Source organism: Achroia grisella, unplaced genomic scaffold (genome assembly GCF_030625045.1).
Source record: "Achroia grisella isolate CSIRO2021 unplaced genomic scaffold, CSIRO_AGI_Agris_v1 utg4748, whole genome shotgun sequence".
NCBI lineage: Eukaryota > Metazoa > Arthropoda > Insecta > Lepidoptera > Pyralidae > Achroia > Achroia grisella.
Window position 1 is genome coordinate 61,665 of NW_026712880.1, and position 12,164 is coordinate 73,828.

Sequence of the window (12,164 nt, forward strand, 5' to 3'; positions counted from 1 at the left end):
ACGTATTTTCAGTTTTTTCTTTTTACGACAAGAAACCAATATGGCACCTAAATATAATTATAATAGAGATAGACTTTCATTACCAACCTTCATTATTCACTATCGCAAACGAAATAAACGTAGGTAAGGGTGAAACCACATTACGTAGGGTACATGCGCGCGCACTCGGCCTAGCAGAGACTCTACACGCGGCCACAAGGCAGTCAGTGATCGCGAGCCATACGGCCGCGCCGCATTCTGCACGCGAGGCCAAGTTTTGGATCAACTACTCTCGTGTTTCAAACGAGAAAAACATCATGTGAAAAAAAAACAGCATTCAAAAAGTAGTGATTTTTAAAACGTTTAGAAACCAAACTCAGTGTCATTTTTAGAATAATTAGTGTTAGGTGTTTTTGAAATTAATATTAATATAAGTGTTGTATTAAAAAAATTATGTACTTAGTGACTTCTATATTTCTCTTAAATTAAACGGTAACATTTTAATTCAAAAGTGTTATAAGTACATAAGGATTATACTTGATTTTGTACCTTACGAGGTATATGTTTAGATAATATATTACTGTTGTGACGTATATTGAAATAGTGGCTAACGACTTTGAAAAACTTGCGGGAGATATCTTTTCCCGGATTTGGATCAACGCTGGCTCCCGGCCAGGACATCTGCAAGCGAAATTAGCTCTTATGTAAGTGGAATATTGAATGAATTTATATATAGGCTATAATCACCCCCATTTATTAAGGGGTGGCTGCGTTATGAATGTTTGATCATTTTCTCGTCAAAGTACGCAATTCTTCATATTGGGATCATATCTGTCGTTTTGATCATTTGTAAACCATTTCTCGTATTAGCTGATGTGTTGTTTGAAGTGATAATTTATTACCTACATCTATACCTATAATAATAACAATATAATAATAATCTCAGGACAATTCACACAGTATCATCTAGACCCAAGTTAAGCTATCTAAAGCTTGTGTTATGGGTACTAGACAACTGATACAAATACATAGATATTTTTTTTTCTTTTTACTTGTGTTATGGGTACTAAACCCATAACACAAGTTTTAGCTAGCTTAACTTGGGTCTAGACGGCGCTGTGTTAATTGTCCTGAAATTATTATTATTATTATTACATATATTAAAAATGTAATCGTTTGCTGTCTTTATACAAATTATATATTAATTATTATATTATTTTATATTTGGCTTTCCCCGTCCCAGTTTCAGAATAAATATAACTTCACGAAATTACTCGAAGTAATTGAGAACTGTCCTCGTAAAGAGTCATTTAAAGTTAAAGGAATTTACAAACGATTTGGTTGGAGGTGACGCCGATGGTAGCAACACTCTTTAGATAATTATAATAATAATAATAAATAACCCTGAACACTTGACACAGCGCCATCTAGTCCTACGGCAAGCAGAGCTTGTGTTACCAGTACTAGACAACTGATATAAATACTTAGATATATTTTTTTCCGTAAATACATACATATTATACATATAGAACACCCAATCAATACAAACAATCATACTCATGAATACAAATTTGTACAATTTTTGCAACGTGCGAGGAATCGAACCCTCGACCATTGGATAGTAAAGCGGCATGCAGGCTATCAACTTTATATACTCTTAATATGCAATATTTAATTACTTAATGCATTTATATTATTTTGTGTTGTGGAAGGAAGGAAGGACTGTATTAGGGCAGGTTAAAAATGAGACACGTTCCTAGGTGAGGCAAAATAGGTGTAATCAGCTCGCTAGCAAAAATATAAAGACCATATGGCATAAGAAACCAAACGGTATATAAAAACAGAACAACGAAATATAAAATTCAAATATATATAAAAAACATAAAAACTATCAAAAAGGTTGCCATCGGCATTTTGTTTAATTTAGCTAACATTAGCAGTGTGAGATCACAAATATTCAGTGCGGAAACCTGACCACTGCTACTGGAAGCGTTACGACCTTTTCTATTAACATATTATCTTTTCTGAACTATTTGTGACCAATAACTGTCGGAATTTGATCAATAATTAGGATAGTGATCAAGTTCAGAGTTATTGGTTCTACACGTATATAGCAACACAACTACCATTTTGTAACTTGAAGTAGCTATGACGTGGTCGAGTGGAATGAGTAGTCATGCTCACTAAAATGTCCAGATATGTGGCGGCGTGGTGGGCCGGGTCATTGGGCCCCATAAAATATGGTCGAGTTATATGGTTAATTTTATTGATTGTTTTTATATTTGACCTTAATAAATTAGTGCTGGTTGGTAGTTTGTATTCACACGTTACGACTAGTAAATCTAAACTTACAAGGATTATTATAAATGATGATAATATATATAATAGAATAGAATAGAAAATCATTTATTCAAATAAACTTAATATTCAATAACATTTTTTTTTAATCTACCGTTCATTCGGAAAGCTGTCTCATCACAAAAAGAACGAGCAACACAAGTTTCTTGCTCGGTCTTTTATTATTATATTTATAAAAAAAATGTTATTGAATATTAAGTTTATTTGAATAAATGATTTTCTATTCTATTCTATTCATGTTTCGCCTCTGACCGAGGCATCATCAGGCAATGAATAGAGTTCGGATATAGCTTCGAAGCGTTCTGTTCTGTTCGACGATCAGACTATGATAGAAGCGTCTAATGCAGGAGACTTTGTATGAAGTCTATTTTGACATAATGATACTAGTTGTGCCCATGACTTTATCCGTGTGGAATAGCAACTTTGACGAAATAAAAGAAACATATTTATCTAACCTAAAAAAGGCAAACAAAAAAGTTTCCTCGTTCTAGCTACAATAATGACAAAATTTCATCCACAATTTTATGTTATACCCTCTAAGGTAAAATTATTACAAACTTTGAATGTCATATTCATTTATATTTAATCAACAGCCTTAAAAATAACTATAATTGCATCCCAGCTTTTGTCTTTGAAAGGGGCTTCAACCTCTTAGATCTCTTTTTCTCATTAAAAAGTAGCCTATGTCCTTTCTGAGGGTCTAGAATATATATATATGTATATCAAATTTCATTTAAATCGGTTCAGTAGTTTTGGCGTTAAACCGCGATAGACAGACAGAGTTACTTTCGTATTTATTATATTCGTAAGAATTATATGATTGAATGACGAGCGTGCATGGCAATAGTTGTTCATGCACGGGATTTTCATTTAATGTTAGACATAGACACCTATATAAATATACATTTTAAATAAACTGGTTCTTCTCTTGAATCTATATACTGAACTGGATGGTAGGGCAAAAATTTATGTTCATAAGCGGCTAAAATGTCCTACATGAATAAATGATTTTTAAATTTGAATTCGAATTTAATAATTTTAATATAATAAGTCAAGAAAAAAAAATATATACAATGTCAAGTACACAGATAGTCAAAAAAAAAGATTCGAATTTAATATAATAAGTATACAATGTCAAGAAATAAAAAAAAGGAAATTTAGTTGAGTTTTTTACCAGTTGTTCCCAACTGGATCTGTATACTGAACTGGACGGTATTGCACTTATAACTCTCAGCAATATTGATTAATAATATTATTTTATTTTCTTTTTACAAAAAAACTTGACCTTCATAAGCGGCTAAAATATCCTACATGAATCAATTATTTTTGATTGGATTTGATTTGATTTGATAGTCTGTTGTGTATTTCATAATTCGTTCATTTAATTAAAGAATTATCCATTATTCATAGGACTTAAAATATGCAAATTATGAAATTGTTAATTTGACGAAAACATTTTGATTATTATTCTCAGCCTCTCCTCTCATAAGGCTTAAGGCTTAAGGTTTACATTTCTATTTGTTTTTGCAAAGCCAATAAAGTTCTTCAAAGCGTATATTTAATTATGTTCGTATTTATTACCCTTCGAATATTGTATACTAACTATTTCGCGAGTTCGTCCGCGTGGAATTTAACTTTATTTATCTGAAATAAAAGATTTTTCTAAAGTAAAAATAGCCTGAGTTACTCCTTATTATATCAGCTACCTGCCAATAAAAGTCCCGTCAAAATCCAGCCATTTCTGAGATTAGCCGGAACAAACAGACAGACAAAAATTGTAATTTTTGTCTGTCTATTTGTCAAAATTTTAGTTTGGTGTATGTACCGTATTTATATTCATATGCATGTAGTAAAAAACGGTTATTTCAATACAAACAGACACTCCAATTTTATTTATATGTATAGATGTTTATTAGCTGTAATTCTGGAGAGCGAAGGGTAAGTTGGTGCCTTAAATTAGGGGTTAAGGGGCTGTAATTATTCAATAATATGCCAGTGATTTCATGATACCAACTTTATTAGAGTTAATAATGTTATTCTGGGGGATGTTTTTATAAGCATACTAGCAGTATTATGTGACTTTCATCATCTCAGTCCGGAAGACGTCCACTGCTGAAAGAAGAATAGAATAGAATAGAAAATAATTTCTTCAAATAATCTTACATTGAAGCACTTTTGATTAGTCATCACATTTTTTTTAATCTACCGCTCATTCGGAAAGCTGTCTCATCACAAGAAGAACGAGCAAGAAACTTGCGTGTTGCTCTTTTAAATAATTTTATTCGAACCTTACAATTTAAGTTTAAGTGTGTGAATACAAACTACCGATTAGCACTAATTCAATTAAATTATTAATATTTTTTATTAATAATATCAGGATAATTCACACAGCGCCATCTAGACCCAAGTTAAACTAGCTAGAGCTTGTGTTATGGGTACTAGATAACTGATACATATACATAGATATTTTTTTTTTTGTAAATACATACAGATTATACATAGAAAACACCCAGACCGATACAAACAATCATCTCATAGATACAAATGTTTGCGCCGTGAGAGGAATCGAACCCGCGACTATCGGTCGTAAAGCGGTGTGCAAGACCGCTAGACCACCGATTGGTCGTAGCGTAATTTTATATAGCTTAAAGCCTTCCTCGATAAATGGTCTATCCAACACTAAAAGAATTTTTCAAATCGAACCAGTAGTTTCTATGATTAGTGCGTTCAAACATACAAACAAACTCTTCAGCTTTATAATATTATTAATTATATATATAAAAACTGTTGCGAATATACCTGATTGTCCGCTCCAGAGGCACTGGATAACGTTGCATTGTGGACCCAGTGCTTCTGGACGTGGACACAGATATATGAATTAAATATATCTACGTATATGTATATTATAAGTTACTAACATAGTTTTATAAGTTTTTACTAACACAATATGGATGTAATCCGAATTAAAATTAAATAAAAATAAATATATATATATTATTATTATAGATTCTACTGTGGCTTCATAGATCTATAGTAGTGCATATATACAATGTTATAGTTTTACTAGCTGTCCGGGCATACATTGTTTTACGATATAAATTCAAATACAAATTTAAAAATCATTTATTCATGTAGGACATTTTAGCCTCTTATGAACATCATTTTTTTTATATTATAATTTTAATCTACCGTCCAGTTCAGTATATAGATCCAATTGAGAAGAACTGGCAAGAAACTCAGTTGAATAATAATAATAATATAATAATATCTGAGGACAATTCACGCAGCGCCATCAAGTCCCAAGATAATATTTTTTTTTGTAAATAAATACATATTATACATAGAAAACACCCAGACCGATACAAACAATCATACTCATGAAACAAATGTTTGTACCGTGTAAGGAATCGAACCCACGACCATCGGATATTAAAGCAGTGTGCTAAACCACTAGACCACCGAGGCTGTCGATAAACTGGCTTTTAAAAAAATTAATAGTTTATTAATTTGTTTTAATTACAATGTATATTTATATAGGTGTCTATGTCTAACATTAAATGAAAATCCCGTGCATGAACAACTAATGCCATGCACGCTCGTCATTCAAGTGTATAAATGAATATTTCAAATACAAGTAGAGGTTGATGGATGAGGGGTGAAAATTTGAAGTTGTGTATATTTTTCAATGATAAAAACTAACAATTTTGAAATCTTGCCAGTTCTTCTCAATTGGATCTATATACCAAACTGGACGGTAGGGAAAAAACTAAAATTATAATGTAAAAATTTTACGTTCATAATACGCTAAAATGTCCTGCATGAATAAATGATTTTGAATTTAATTTTGAACATTTTTCACAATTTTTGTCTGTCTGTCTGTTTGTTCAAGATAATCTCTGATATGGCTGGACCGATTTTGACGGGACTTTTTTTGACAGATAGCTGATCTAATAAGGAGTAACTTAGGCTACTTTTATTGTAGAAAAATAAAGTTAAATTCCACGCGGACGAAGTCACGAGCACAGCTAGTCTATAATAATTTCACCTTAGGTATTCACGTCGAAGCTGACTGAACTTATTTAAGTTAGACCCGACTGTTAGCTGTGTAAGTTTGTTCCAATTATGCTAAAAGTCGGATAAGCGACTATGATGCAAGTTTATTTTAGAAGCCATTGTAATATAAGCTTTTAAGCATTTTCCTTTGTGTGGGTTAATATTTTTACAAAATAATGTTATGATGGTAAGTATATGTTTTTTTTATGAAAATGAGTATATCGCATTTGTTATTAATTTGTAAATCAGTTTTATTTTTGAAAATAAATTAAAGTAATTTTTTTTCATCATCATTATGTATATTGTCAGAAACAAAGTCACTGTTTCTGTCCGTCTATGTATCTTAAATCTTTAAAACTACGCAACGAATTTTAATGCTTTTTTTTCATCATCATTATGTATAGTATAAAACAAAGTCGCTGTCGCTGTCTGTCCGTCCCTATGTATATGCTTAATTTTTTAAAACTACGCAACGGATTTTGATGCGGTTTTTTTTTAATAGATAGAGTGATTCAAGAGGAAGGTTTATATGTATAATACATGTACACCCGGGCGAAGACGGGGTGGGTAGCTAGTAACAGAGAGGGATGAAAGATTGTATAGAAGAATCTTCATTTTCAGCTTCAGCTAGAAGCTTAAAACTTTTTTTTGAGGCAGTTAATTAAATACTAATAAATATGACATTCATAGGGGGGGCTTTGAATGTCATATTTATTAGTATTTAATTAACTTAAGCTTAAGGGGCTTAAGGGGGTGAAATAATTGACCTAAACGGGATTGAAGTTTGTATGGAAAATTTTGTATGCCTTTTTTAGAAACTATTGAATATTTTTTCTTTGTTTTCTCGAGGTCACTAGATCACGCGGACGAAGTCGCGGGCACAGCTAATATTATTATAAATAGGGACTTGTGCAATATATCATCTATGCCAGGAAGAATATAGACAGTTTCAAAAGAGTTAGTGATTGCACTAATAAAAGCTGACGTAACAATAACAAACTGATTTTAACTAAATGTCGTTTGGCTAAAGTTAGTAATTCGTTTTATGGCAATTGCGTAAGGTTGTACAATAAAATACCAGAGTCTGTTATAAATCTGCCAGAAAAAATATTTAAATGTCAAATAAAACAGTTCCTTTGCAAAAAAGCTTACTATAAAATTGAAGAATTCGTTAACGATAATAATGTTTTTATAGAAAAACTTTAAATCCATAGCACTGACAATATTATCTAATACTAATAATAATACACTAATAATGAGTGCGTAGCGATTTCTATGTTGATTATCGCATGCCTCTTACTTGTTATACTGTAATTATTTATATAAAAGAAACATCTATTAAAAAGAGCAACACACAAGTTTCTTGCTCATTCTTCTTGTGCTGAATCTGCATTCCGAATGAGTGGTCGAATCAAAATATGACTATTCAAAAGTGCTTGTAATGAGTATATTTGAATAAAGTTTATTTCTATTTCAATAATGGATTGTTGTATTTAAAGTTAAACGAGCAATTCATCGATCCTGCAACAGAACAGAACAATTTCTCATTAGGCTGGCCGTCAGCTTGATTTCCATTGCAGGTAGATATTAATGGTGCCATCGTAATACAAAAGAGGTAGACATTTTCAATTTAAATCACCTATTCTCGTCGCCTGGTGAGTCAGCGCGGAAAATTGACTGTACCTATCGGGTCAATAAATCTAACTGAAGCCCTGCTCTGCTGACGAATGACATTTTTTTAAAGGGGAAATTCCTTTAAAAAACCCGCAAATTGCCAGTACGACTTGTGTGAAGGGTTCTGGAGTTAAATTCTGGAGTTAAATACATACAAATATATTATAATTTACTAGCTGCAACTGCGACTTAACTTAATTTTTCTAAAATAAAAGTAGCCTATGTTACTCCTTGTTACGTCAGCTACCTGCCAAAAATAGTCCCGTCAAAATCGGTCCAGTCATTTCAGTAGTTAGACGGAATAAACATACAGACAGACAGACAAAAATGTGATTTTGGTGTATGTAGCGTATTTATATTCATATGCATGTAGTAAAAAACGGTTATTTCAATATCACAAACAGACACTACGATTTTATTTATATGTATAGATATCCGCCTAGTATATATTGCATGCTATATAATTTAACTTTTAAGCATATATAGTGTTGGATTACAACCCAGTCTTGTACCAAACTACACTCTCCAAATCTTGTAATAAATAATCTGTTTTGTGTGTAATATTAATATAATATGTATTTATTTACAAAAAAAATGTATCCATGTATTTATATCAGTTGTCTAGTACCCATAACACAAACTCGGTTTAGCTTGGGACTAGCTGGCGCTGTGTGAATTGTCCTTAGATATTATTATTATATATCTTATTCTTATGTAAGAAGTATGAAAGTGGCACCGATGTCAGAGAGGTTAAAGAGTAATCGTCTATCGTGGTATGAAGATCATATCCTAAGGACGGTGTTACATATGAATGTGGATGGTTATAAGGGTAGAGGGAGACCGAAAAAGAGATGGATGGACTGTGTGAAAGATGATATGGTGAGAAAGGGAGTAAATAACGGAATGACTGCGAACAGAGATGAATGGAAGAGAAAAACATATTACGACGACCACAAATAAATGGGATAAGGAAGAAGCAGATGATGATGATCTTATTCTTAATAACGTGAAAGTTTGTAAGTATGGATGTTTATTACTTTCACGCAAAAACTATTGAACAGATTTTGATGAAATTTTACAGTAACTTATGCATCAGAATAACATCTAGACTATATTTTTTATTGATATTTAACGCGGGTGCGACCGCGGGCAGAGGCAGTAAATATATTGTCGTTTTAAAACAAAAAAAAACAAAATAAAGGACTAGTACCTATAACTATTTCAAATTGTTGTAGTTTCTAAACTCAAAGGTGACTGACTGACTGACATAGTGATCTATCAACGCACAGCCCAAACCACTAGACGGATCGGGCTGAAATTTGGCATGCAGGTAGATGTTATGACGTAGGCATCCGCTAAGAAAGGATTTTGATTCATTCTACCCCCAAGGGGATAAAATAGGAGATGAAAGTTTATATGAAACTTTGTCAATTTTAAACCGATCGGGCTGAGACTTTGCATGCATAAAACTACTATGACGTAGGCATCCCCTAAGAAAGGATTATGATAAATTCCACCCCTAAGGGGATAAATTAACGCGAGCGAAGCTAGTCTTAAATATATAACTATGACAGAACTAACTACAATAGACAGACGGACGAATGGATATATTCGCACTATATATAGTCCATTTAACTTTCTCGTATGGAACCCTAAAATAAATTTAATTGCGTGAGAGATTTGCTTTTATTAGAACGCAATGTCTCATGTTTGATTATGACTAAAATACCGTCCATTCTAAATTTATCTATCCCACGCAAGTTGTCTAAGTTTGTTTAAGTTAACTTTATAGTTAATTTGTTATGATACGCCCAATTAAACATAATTGTTAGCATCAAATTCAAATTAAAAATTCATTTATTCATGTAGGACATTTTAGCTTATGAACGTCGAGTTTTTTACATTATAATTTTTTCCCTATCGTCCAGTTCGGTATATAGCTCCAATTGAGAAGAACTGGCAGGAAAATCAATTTGTTGTATTTTATTATATTTGTATAGATAAGAAGAAGGATTTGGTATACAGAAAACAATTTATATTAGGGTAGACTACTGACATATACCAGAATAGAATGAAAGTAATAAACAAGAATCTACAAAAGGTGCTATAAATTTTAAATACAAATTTAGAATATAAAACATTTTTTCATTAGCCAGTTACAACACAAGTGAATTACTTTTTTTTTTAAAGTCATTTTACTTACAATGTATATTTATATAGTACTGTTCCGGCAAACGTTGTTTTGCCATATAAATTAATAACGCTATAAAAAAATAGGGTTTGATGATAGCAGGGTCAAAAGTTAGGATTGTATGTATTTTTGTATGTTGTATCATAAAAAAAAAGAAACTAAAAATTTTGTCTAAAAAATAAAAAAAAATTCAGAGGTGGACTACCCTAACATTTAGGGCGATGAAAAATAGATGTTGGCCGATTCTCAGACCTACTCAATACGCTCACAAAATTTTATGAGAATCGGTCAAGCCGTTTCGGAGGAGTATGGGAACGAAAACTGTGACACGAGAATTTTGTATATAAGATTGGGAAGTTTCAGAAATGATACGTCGATGCAGCAGTACTTTTATTTTATTCCTTTTTCAAATTACATTCCACATAAATTGCGTCGCTGTACATTCACGTGTGGTCGTCTCGGTCGCCTCGAACAGAGAGAGAGCAGCCCGCTCTCTCCTTGTTCCCGGCCTCTTTTACTCTATTACTATTGGTGGGGTCATAATCGTGACGTCACCAACATTACGTGACTCGCTATGGTTCCAAATTTGAAATGTAAGTAGTTTGTGAGTATGGATTATTGGGAAGTTTCAGAAATGATACGTCGATGCAGCAGTACTTTATTTTATTCCTTTTTCAAATTACACTCCACATAAATTGCGTCGCTGTACATTCACGTGTGGTCGTCTCGGTGTGCTCTCTCCTTGTTCCCGTCTATTCTATTGGTGGGGTCATAATCGTGACGTCTCGAACAAATTTGAAATTTAAGTAGTTTGTGAGTATGAATTATTGGGAAGTTTCAGAAATGATACGTCGATGCAGCAGTACTTTTATTTAATTCGTTTTTCAAATTACACTCCACATAAATTGCGTCGCTGTACATTCACGTCTGGTCGTCTCGGTCGCCTTGTTCCTTGTTCCCGACCTCTTTATATCCACTAATTTTGGTGGCGGCATAATCGTGACGTCATCAACATCACGTGACTCGCTATCGTTTTAAATTTGAAATGTAAGTAACAAATTGGTCAACTGAGTGTTATTTATGTATTGAATCTAACAATAGGTGTCTATGTCTAACATTAAATGAAAGTCAAGTGCATGAACAACTGTTGCCACGCACGATCGTCATCATGATTGATAACTTTTATATATAATACATGTACACGCGGGCGAAGCCGGGGCGAGTAGCCAGTTACATTATGAAAACGTTATGTTATTAATACAAATGAGTTTTCCTACCAAGAATTGAGTTGTCTTACTTACCTTGCCTTATGTTGTTTTCTTTCTGCGTACAAAAAAATCGAGCAAAAACGGCGATTTATTCGTATCACTGTCTTTTGCCTCTCTTGATTTATTGCTGTACTAGGAGCAGAACATTTGGGTTATATATTTAGACTAGCTATTGCTCGCGGCTTCGTTCGCGTAAATTTATCCCCTTAGGGGTGCAATTTCTCAAAATCCTTTCTTAGAGGATGCCTACATTATAGTAGCTTTATACATGCAAGGTCTCAGCCCGATCGGTTTAAAATTGACAAAGTTTCATACAAATTTTCATCCCCTATTTTATCGATTTGGGGGTATTAATCAAAATCCTTTGTTAGCGCATGCCTATGTCATAACATCTACCTGCATGCCAAATTTCAGCCAGATCCGTTCAGTGGTTTGGGCTGTGCGTTGATAGATAACTATGTCAGTCAGTCACCTCTGAGTTATAGGTAGGTATATATTTACATTTAAACATAGTAGTATATTTATGAAATAGCTATTGGATACTAGTTATATTCCAAGGCACTGCCCGAGAAATCTGCTAGTATATGGGCACTAGTTTTTGCTTGAAAATAATTTCAATTCTATTTAATAGTAATAATAAT

At 32.7% G+C, this 12,164-nt stretch overlaps 1 protein-coding gene across 1 annotated transcript in view; it reads left to right on the top strand.

Annotated features, from left to right (window-relative positions):
- Positions 1 to 223: 223 nt before the first annotated feature.
- The window catches only part of LOC131845593 (TWiK family of potassium channels protein 7-like), a 129,577-nt gene continuing 117,636 nt past the window's right edge, over positions 224 to 12,164 (top strand). The window contains exon 1 of the mRNA XM_059194669.1: positions 224 to 683. The gene's annotated coding sequence lies outside the window, so the exon portion shown is untranslated. The remainder of the gene's footprint in view (positions 684 to 12,164) is intronic.